At 42.2% G+C, this 11,156-nt stretch overlaps 1 pseudogene; it reads right to left on the minus strand.

Annotated features, from left to right (window-relative positions):
* Positions 1–4,882: 4,882 nt before the first annotated feature.
* On the minus strand, positions 4,883–5,461 carry LOC147455509 (uncharacterized; annotated as a pseudogene).
* Between the last annotated feature and the right edge of the window lie 5,695 nt (positions 5,462–11,156).

Raw genomic sequence — 11,156 nt, forward strand, 5'->3', positions numbered from 1 at the left:
GCATTAGGAACAAAAGTTTTGCCACTCGCAACAGAATTATAAGAAGTGGCCGCATTGCTGTTACCACCCTTTCTTTGAGAAGTAATAAAAGCCTATTCAACTGCACGCTGCCTAGTCCTGTTTTTTCTGGAAAGTGACTCTTGCAACAGTAATGTGCATAATGTATCAAACTTGACAACTTCTGGATTTCCTTGGGCCATAAGTCTCCAAGTACTAGCAAAAGTCTGGTAAGAATTTGGTAAGGCATCAAGTACAGTCTGCACAAGGGAACTGTCTGAAATGACTTCACCTGCAGAAATAAGTTGCTCATTGATATCCTTGACACTAGCAAGGAAAGTGTCTATATCATCTTCCTCATGCATAATCTTCGACTCCAGCTCTTTACGCAGCAAAGCAGTTTTAGCCTCATTGCGGCTTGCATAAAGACCTGCTAGAATATCCCAAGCCTGTTTTGCAGATTTTGCTGAACGGATGTGAGGAACAATGGTGCGCTTCATAGACAACACAATCAATGCATGAGCCTGCGCATCCTTTACATCCCAAAAAGCTTGTTCTACCATAGGCAAAACAACTCTAATAGCTGCAATCCTTGCAGCAAGACCTGGAACATCCTCAACATCGCCTAGATCCTCAGAACCAGGATGTACATCAATGCCCTGCACAATGTTCCAGATGCCCTTTGACACAAGAACATGTTGCATCACATTCCCCCCCATAGGGTAGTTGTTCCCATCCAACGTGTCCTCAGCAGCAAACATCTTGAACACATCTGTGTTGTTGTCAGCCATGGTAAATGCTGCACGTGATGTGAAAACTGCCCGAAAATAGGAGAAACGGAGCGGGAACAATACGTGCTATATAGCACAAACCGTAGAAGACTATGAGACACCCGATATACAAAAAACGGCACTGACAGAAATTCTGCACAAAATGACGAAATTGCCTGTGCAGACCTTCATGTAGTGGAAACGGAGGCCGAAATGAGTCCGAATCAAAAATCTGAGTAGACTAAGCTCTACGAGCCCTCCCGAAATATTTGTCGACCTGCGAACGCTTGCCAGACCTCACTGAAATCGGAGAAAGTGAGCAGGCGTGTGCCTGAGCAGCTGACGACTGAGCCCGGGAGGACGCAACCTGCTCTGATACCAATTGTTGGAATTAGGGTTGCAGAGAAACACACACAGCTTGGAGAAGACGAAGGAATCTCAAGGCACACAATAGAGAGTGTGTCACTTAGTGTGCAATGGAAAGATAGATAGCCCTAGAGTGATGGACGTATATACAATGCTCGGGGGAAAAAACCTCCTAAAGAGGGAAAAAATTGCCCTGGCGGTCCTAGTGTGTTCACACACATCACTACCACATGTATATGGTAACAGTTGCGGTTTATTCTCCCACATTAAATGATCAGTTTAATATAAGAAAATCATTTGGGTTGGTTAGATATTATATTTTATGACACATAAATTTTTTTGTTGTGTTTTAATATGTAATTGTATTATCTATTATTAAAAAGTGTCTCCTACGGGATCACCTAAAATAAAATACATAATTGAAGATGCCTTCAAGATTCCATATGCACTCATTGCCTAGTCCTCATCTCCTTCGCGTGTCGCCAAAACCTTCTCCCGCATGTGTGTTGCCCTTCCCTACCTCTCCACACATCCATGTGAGCCTGCAAATTAGCCTTCCCTGCGAGCTTGCACCTGAGCTTCCCCCACCATGCATGAACTTGCACCTAAAGAGAAGTCCCCCCATGTCATCTCCACTATGTCTGTGTCGAGTAAGGATGCAAGAGTTAGAGAGAGAGAGAGAGAGAGAGAGAGAGAGAGAGAGAGAGAGAGAGAGAGAGAGAGAGAGAGATGAAGACGAAAAAGAGATTCTATTTGCCTGTGCGTATGAAGTGTCCCTACCTCTGCTCTACGATGAGAGAGAGAGAGAGAGAGAGAGAGAGAGAGAGAGAGAGAGAGAGAGAGAGATTCCTAATTGGGAGACATGGCCTCCACGTGGCCGGCCTCCCCCTTCTCACTCTTCTACCTCTAAATCTCCTTAGGTAGCTTCTTGTCATCTCCACTAATGGGCCATTTTTAACATTTTTTTTCAATCGATATCCTCTACTCACAAATGGTTTATATATAACGAAGGGCCCCACTTAAATAATAAGATAAAAGGTGCACATTGCACATCAGTATTTTGAAACAAAATAAAATAAAAGAAAAATTTACCAAAATACCCCTCTAATTTAAGGAATTTTTTTGGTTAGATTATTCAAGATTTTCTAATATTCTTCATTCCTCTTTGACAATTAGGATCTGTTTTTGTGTGCTTAGCATGTAATTCGTCACTAATTATCTGGAAAAAGAAGGCAATTATGTCTAAAAATTATGAAGCAATTCATCTCCATAGTCTACATAACCAACTCAAATTCTAGTTTTAACATCTTGTGTTGATAGACGAGTAGTCTTCTCATGAAAAGCTACAAAATTTGAAGGGCATTTTGGGAATTTATGACAAAATAATGGGAGTATTTTGAGATTTTTTGAAATTTGAGGGGTATTTTGGGAATTTCGCCATATCAGAAGAAAATTTTCCAAAATAAAAAGACACATTAAAATAAAACCAAAGAATATTTTAATGCTTTCTTATTATAAGAAACGATACAATATTGATAAGCATAGAAAATGTCGTTAAATCCGGTGTTGCATCCGTCTAGGGCTGGTCCGTGGCCGTAGGCAGAGCAGAAACGCAGCACCAAATTATGGGTGCGCTTTCCAGTCGCATTCTCAGTATGGCCTTTCTGCTTCACTACATGATCCTCAAGTAGCACAGGCCGCTGGCAAGGGCACTGTCGACTTCACGATTACAGAGATCCCTCTTCAGCACAGCTCCTCCTGGACGTCCACGGCAAGCTGCTGGCAGCCAAAAGGCTGAACCACAGGTGGACAGCGGCGCAGCTTGCTCGTGAAAAACGCCGAAGGCAGGCGCCACCTGCTCCGCCAAAAGAGACACGAGTCGTGTCCGGCTTTCAGTATGCAGATACCGACTACTTTGCCCGGCTCACATGAGTCGGCGGTCGCGACTTTTACCTCACCATGGACACAGGCGGCCAGTTGACGGATCCAATGCCAGCATTGCTACGAGCAATTCGACCAGCCCATCGTCGACCCCTCCCTCTCTCCCACCCTCATCGACGTCATGGGTGGCTCCCCTCTTTGCGACCGCCTTCCCGGACGGACGTCCGGCCGCGACAGCCGCACTTGCACGTACACGGTTACATACGCCGACGACTCCACCTCTTCTGGCAGGCTCGTCGCCGACACTTTCACGCTGGGCTCCGGCCACAGCTTCCGTCTCATGGCATTCGGCTGCAGCAACCGAAGCATCGGCGACTTCAACCCAACGGCCGGAATCCTAGGCTTGAGCCGCGGCTCCTTCTCTTTCCCTTCCCAGCTGCGAGCAAACGGTCACTCCAGTACTTTCTCCTACTGCCTGCCGCCTATGTTCTCGCCGGCTATCTCTTCGCTCACGTTCGGCGGTGCCCGCCTCACCCCCAACACCATCTTCACTCCGCTCATTGCCAACCATATCGCCGCTCTCCAGCATTCTACTACGTTCACATCACGGGCATTAGCGTCGGTGGAGAACGCCTGCCTCTCCGCGCCGACCTCTTCGACATCAACCCCGAGACCGGCGCCGGCGGTACCGTCATCGACTCCGGCGCAGCCGTCACTGAACTGACTAGTCAGGCATACAACGCACTGCGTGACAGATTAAAGGCCGCCATAGCTGCTGCTGCCCAGCACCTCTTAGTCGCCGCCCCTCTTCGACACCTGCTACCGCTTAACGGGCGGCGTAGAAGAAGATCTTCGTGGCGATGGCGTTCCGTCCGTTGTTATCCACTTCGCAGGGGGCGCTGACCTTGAGCTTCCTCCCGACAATGTGATGGTTTTCTTAAGCAATGAGGGACCTGACAAGCGTGTGTGCCTAAGCTTCAGGAGTGCCACTGGATTTTTGGGCATCTTTGGCAGCCTTCATCAGCAACACATACGCATGACCTTTGACACTGACAATACCAAATGCCTGCTAATGGCAAATTGCAACTCAGCAGCGCGCCTCTCAATGTCATCTTGTAAAATGTACAAGGGCTTCTATGGGGAATGTCGATGTGCTTCATTTTCTCTCAAAATTCGCTTAAACCATACAAGAAGAAGAAGAAGAAAAATACTGCCCCGCCAAGGGTATTGATTTCAAAGATCCAAAAGTTAGTTAATTCATAGACTAATATTAAGTCCCATTACTTTAATTCTCTCTCACGGCTATCAACTCTCTCTAGAAACGAGTGGAGCCGAGTGATAGGATTTGAACGGGGTAAGTGATAGGATTTGAAGGGCTACCCCGAATGTCCAGTGACAAGCATGTGTAGCTTATGCTCTTCTACATTGAAGGGAAAATTTTACAAATGCCGAACAAAAGAAAAATTTTGCACCCTTCTACCTCAAAATTCCAGAAAAATTAATATTTCGTTATCTTATACTCTCATAGATTAATATTTCACTTATCTCACTCTCTTCCATGCATTTTAACCATTCTTTTAGTATAACTTTGACAAAATTCATTATTTAAACAATGTTTTCTCAAACCACGATCCACGGACCACAACTTGGTAAATTTTTAAAGATTACATAGAAATAGAGCAAATGAAACCAATGACATAATGAATATGAATTCATTTTCATCATTAAAGTACAAAATTGAAGAATAAAAACTGCCTTGAAATAAGATTAAAAGTCCTTCGATACTAATACAATGCAAAAGAGCCCTTGACAACAAAATCATATCGCTTGGCTTGAATATCTAAGCAAATAAAACTCCATAGTAACAATCAATTTGTTTCCAAGCTTCCTATCCTTCGCTTCCTCATAAATTTCCACATATCAAAGCATTCTTCCCACAATATATCTTGAGGACATGAAGCCTTCCGAGTATTGAGTCCAACAAACATTGCTAAGCCCAATGATAAAAGAGACAATCTATTAGGAGACTTGTTTTTTATCTTATTCAATTTTTAGAAGCCTCTTTCACAGGCAACTGATGAAAGTGGAAGTAGAAGCAGAGCTCTCTGTAATTTCATGGTCCATGGAAAAGAAACCTCCCATTCTTCATGGTTGCAACACTCTTGCCAAGCTGAATGCATACTCTTACCTTTGAAGCAATTACGAGTTCGCGTGATAAAAGATATGCGTTCTCCTTTGCATTCTTCTTCATTAATGAAAGAGTTGGCTCCTTTTCCAAAATGTTTGCACAATACATCTAGCCACCTTATCGTAAAGAAATCAAGTTTTTGCAAGTTTTGATCATAATCCTTCGGGCTAAAGTACTTTGCTGCTTCAAAGAGATCAAAATCAACCTTAAAACGATTTGACAATGAATCCATCAAGCCTTTGATGTACATAATTGCCATGTAAGCCAGATTATTCACCACCCCGTGCAAAGTTTCATGTGGATCAAGCACATCCTCATCACACATAGGGCCAAGATGTAGTTGATGAGAATGTGAATTTCCTAAGGAATCAATGTAATCAACGATGCCATGTTGATTTATCCCCTTTGTAAAAAAAAAGGTGAGTATACATTGCCTCACACCCAAATACATTCCCTAGAAAAGCCATTTGCAAAGACTCTATAGCAGCCGTCAAATGGTTACCGATAGCAGAAATATCAATGTGATCCTCTTGAAGTTTACAACTCAAGACATTGAGCTCTCCAAGGACACCTGCAAAGAAGTGTAAAAGGAACTGTATTTTGTAGTTTGTGAGGTATGCATACAAGTCCGCTTCTTCTGCCTTCAAGACAGTCAATAACGTTGGCATTAAGTGCACTACCCTTATCATAACTTGCCCTTTTGAGATCCATGGAACATCGTGCCTTTTTAACAACTTTAGTTTTCCATTGCGACCAATATTGAAGTCGTTTACAACTTCTGCCAATGATAGATGTCGCTTTGCAGGTTGGAACCCCATTCATACAACTTTTTGGCCACTTTGTCCACAAAATTGAATTCCTTGTATAGTTTGAATGCATCACCTACAGCTAAAGACTCCCTATGTGCAACACAATGAAAACTCAAAAGATGTGGCACAACCTTCTTTAATCTCAAAACCACATCAATATTAGCACCTATCATAACACTAGCACCATTAGTTGCAATGCCTATCATTTTTTATGCAAGGGCATCTTCATTTTGACCAGAAATGCCATGAAGGTAGAATACAAGCTTTCAGCTTCAGCATTTTTGATATGCAACAAATCCACAAATGACATGCATATAGATCCATTGCCATTCTCCCACATGTAAGTAACATAAAGAATCATGTAGTGTTGAGTGCTCTGTACTCTCATCAATTTGCATAGAATAAAAGGGACTAGCAAAAATTTCCCCTTTTAGTCTCTCCCAATAGACCCGTTTGATGGCATTTGCAAACTCCTTTCCTGCGCTTGTGCTCGTATAAACAGAATATTCACTTGTAATTGGCATATTTGGTGTCCGCATGAAATGCTGAAAATCGCAAAGCTTTGAAAACTCATCAAAAGGCAAATTCTACGAACCACAAACCACAAAGTTTGCATGATTGAGATGATTCTTTCTCTCTCCTCATCTGTTAACACTTCAACGTGTTTCTCTATGGGAATTGTGGTTTGTTTAGTGTGAGCATTCCATATTGCCTTTGCATCTAAATGCGGACCTGACGTCGCATGCTTATCTAATGCAGACCTTTGCAAGGTTGAAGATCCTTCTCCACTAAATTGAGTCTTTTTATGTGCAAAGATAAACCACCTACATTTGACTCTCTCTTTTCCATCATTATCAACTGTTGGAAAAGCCCAAGGATGAGGTATCCTCCAGCTTTCTATCCATCGTCGAACATACTTCTTTTTGCTTGAGCTACCTTCAGCCTCAGTGTTACCTAAAGCTATAGTAGCCGCCTCACCAGCCTCTTTGTCAAGAGAAAGTTGAGGATCATGCAAGCCAAGGACTTCTTGAATGGTCCTTTGCTTTTTATTTTTCTTGGGTCGTCCAAGAGGATCCATTTACAAATAAATTCCAAAAACATAGTATAAACTATCTTCATGACTATGAAAAGATATATTTAAAATATACAAAATAAAAACACTTGCGATACATTGATTGAAAACTAAATAACACATCTTTGATAGCCAACATCTACTCCAAGAGAAAGTTATATCTTCGATAGCCAATATCCTATTACAAGGAAATTTCACTTTAACTCAATAAAAGGCTGACATCATTTCTATCAATGGCCGCAGACATTTGGTCCCATCCAATTGCATGTGGTGATATTCCCTGTTGAGAGCCCTGACATAGTAGTAATGTTGGGTTCCTCTGAACTGCTAATACACTTTGACTATCAGTGTAGATAGTGTTGGCAGTGTCCTGTCCAACATCCAAATCAATCCTAAGGCGTCTGAGCCATACACACTCAACCGTAGCTGTGAAGACTGCATTGTACTTAGCCTCACAATTGTAAGTGGCCACAGTTGGTTTCTTCTTGCTCAACCATGATATGCATGAGCTGCCAAGCATGAAACAAAAACCACTTATGGACACTCATGTGTCAAAACAACCAGGCCAATCTGAGTCCGAAAAAGCATGTAAGTCTGGCGGCAATGATCCCCCCATGGGATAAAACAATCCAAGATGTAAAGTTCCACTCAAGTAGTGGAAAATCATCTTGACAACCTATCAATGCTTAGACCCTGGGCTATGCATAAATGTGCTGAACTGTGAGACTGCAAACTAAATATTCGGCCTTATGTTGCATACATAAATGAGGCATTCAACAGTTTGGTAAAGTGTGACTTTTGTAGGATCACCAACATCATGAAGACTCAATTTCAAACCTCTTTCCATGGGAGTGGCAATAGGTTTGGAATCCTCAAGTTCAAACTTACATAGCAATGTCTCTATGTAACTTTTGTGACACAAGGCAATACTACCATCACACTGCTTAAATTGTATACCCAAGTAATGATGCAGCATCCCCAAATCTTTCATCTTGAAAGTAGCATTCAAATCAGCCTTAAATTCAGCAATATGTCTCTCATTTGGTCTAGTGATCAGCAAATCATCCACATAAAGAACCACAATGAGAAGTACATCACCCTCACGCTTTACATACAATGTGCTTTCTATTGGACTATTACGAAATCCTCATTTGACCAAATGAGTGTCAGCCTTCTCATACCACGCACGAGGAGATTGCTTCAACCCATGCAAAGCTTTGTTACATTTGCACACTTTATCCTCTTGTCCTTTCTTGACAAAACTGCGAGGTTGTGTCACATAAACTTCCTCAAATATGTCACTATTCAAGTAAGCAGTAACAATGTTTGATTGATGTACATCCCAAAAAAAATGAGCTACCAATGCACATAGAAAATGCACAGTAGTCATAAGACAAGTAGGAGCAAAAGGTTCTTCATAATCTATGCCTTTTTGCAATGCATAACCCTTTGCAACAAGTCGAGCCTTATAGTAATCAATCTCACCATCTGGCTTACGTTTCAACTTGTAAACCCACTTTGTACCAATGGCCTTTTTGCCACGAGGCAAATCACATAAAGTCCATGTATCATTTTCTACAAGTGCATCATATTCTAATTCCATGGCAGCCATCCACTTTTTTGAATTTTGTGCTTCATCAAAAGATAGAGGTTCCTCAACATCATGTAAGCTAGACACAACCAAAGCATAACAATCTGATGCATAAGTTGCATGGCGAGAACGTGAACGAGTACGACTAGACAAAGGTGCATCCAATTTATTGTCACACAATGTATGCACCAGCCATTTTGGCATACCTCTAGCCTGCTCATTTTCAACCCTTTCCTCATCAAGTACATCATGTACATCTGCATCCGTAATAGGTTGATTTGTAACATTTTTAGAAACCCCCATAGGCTGTACATTTGCCTCATTGGAACTTACATTTGAAATTCTGTCATAATAATCAATATCTAATTCTCCTAAATGATTTTCTCATATTAAACTGATCATTTAATGTGGGGAAGTGCCAAGGGAGAAAAAGCTAGAATATTGGTTAAGCTAGCAGACCGGCCACAGTAGGGATCCAAAGGAGGGAAAATAGGGATCCAAAGGGGGGGCCATCTGCAAAAGAGCCATGTGAAACAATGGGCCAAAAAGACTCTAAGGTTCAGCCCATTAAGACTTCCAAAATGCTAAGGTTCCAAAATTCAAAGGTTGAGTCCAAAGGTCAACCCTAGGGAAAATTGGATGCTTTGTGTGTGCCCTAAAAGTCTTTGCACATCCCTACATGGGAGGGGGCGAGCCCCAAAGCTAGGGGATGAGAGAGAAAACCACACACACACACACACACACAGGCTCCCTTTACACAAAGGGAATAAGGGACACATGTCAGCTCCCTAGGCCAGATGTCCACAAGGTGTGCCCAATTCCTATTGGAAGACCCTTGAAGTGGACCAATGAGAATTAAGCTAGAGTAAATCTAGTTTAATTAATTTAAAAACATTTAATAAAAGAAACCAATAAGAAATAAGTCTCCTAGAAGACTATTGGGCAGTCTCCCAAAGGGTCCAATGAGCATTCAGGAGCCCCATGGCTTGCCTGATTCCTATTTGCCAGGAGACAAAGGGGTCCAATGAGAGTTTTGTTTAATTATTTAATTATCTAAAGCTCTCACAAAAGGGGAAAGGGGGACACATGTCTAAAGGCTATCACTTATGCTGCTTAATTCCTATTGGCTTGACCCGGGGAGGTCCAATGAGGCAAAAGCCAGACCTATTTAGCAGCTAGGGCTCGCCCAAGAGAGAGGGGGGGCTGATTTTTGCTTGGCATTGACACACACACTCTCACACTTGACTATGTGTGAAGGGAAAATACTCTATCTCCTCCCAAGCTTTAATGGAGAGCTCATCACCTACTCCAAGCTTGTGAGATAGAAGCCTACATCAACACTCTCTTGGCATGTGGATGCAAATCCAACCAAGAGCCAATCTTCAATGCATGCTCATCTTCTCTACCAAGCTAATTACTAAGCTAAGCTATGCTAATATGAGTGATTATGTGAGGAGATGTACGTCTTTCTCGTAAGATACTTCTTTTTCCTCTCAATCTACTCTCATACCCTGCTAGCTCTCACCATCTTCGAAGGTGTGTGAGGTCTTGGGTCTGAGAACGGGGATAATTCAAGTTGTGTTTGATTAAGTGTTTTGCTTGGTGTATGAAGCTTCCATCTTCATTGCACTAGCTAGTCTTGAAGGAACACAAAGAATTGTATTGTACAATGTCTCTCTTGATGGGAGAAACCATAATACAAAGCCTTTTGGAGGGGGGACCGGCTCCATGCAAATCCGGTCCTCAACTGTTGTCAATAGCTTAATTGCTCTCTCTTTTGAAAGTATTGTCGATGCTATCTAACTAGGTGTTATGATTTTTGTTGCTCTCTCCACCCAAGCACTCTTGTAATTCTCATTAGGAATCTATTCTAATGAAATGCCCACTATGTTCATGCTAATTTCCGCTACACATAAGATTTTAGGCCATTAAATGTTACATTGGTATCAGAGCTCAAGGTTTCTCTTTTCTTGCTTAAGAAGGGAGGTCCTCAAGCTAGCTACAAATGGTTGGTATTATTAATTGCCTGTGAGTAAGTAGAATAGGGATTTTTCAGCCTTGCAGTGCGCCTGCCTTTGTGCAGTTAACGGGGCATCACCGTCGAGAGCTATGGTCTTAATAGTGGAGTCCTACGGGGCTTGCCTATGGCTTAACCACTATTGAGCTATTAGAAGCTTGACAGGAGCCGGTGCTGTCTTGGTGTCGAAAGACCCTCTCTTCTATTCCTTGCAATTAATGGTATTCGAGCCGCGGGTACAGTAGCTTGAGTGCTTTTTCTAAAGGGGTAAAGAGGAGTAGCAACTAGGGCTTGAAGTGCCAAAGTACACCTAAAAAGTTTACACCTAAAAGTTGTTAGAATGGCTGACAATAGTAAAGAGAGTGAAATTAATGTTGATAACTTTGATTTTGCTCATGAGCAAGCTACTAATGATGCTTCAATGCTTGTTAACTATCTTGTTTCTAGGCTTCAACAAGCCATGGG

This window comes from Adiantum capillus-veneris, chromosome 6 (assembly GCF_014529385.1).
Source record: "Adiantum capillus-veneris isolate H3 chromosome 6, ASM1452938v2, whole genome shotgun sequence".
Classification (NCBI taxonomy): domain Eukaryota; kingdom Viridiplantae; phylum Streptophyta; class Polypodiopsida; order Polypodiales; family Pteridaceae; genus Adiantum; species Adiantum capillus-veneris.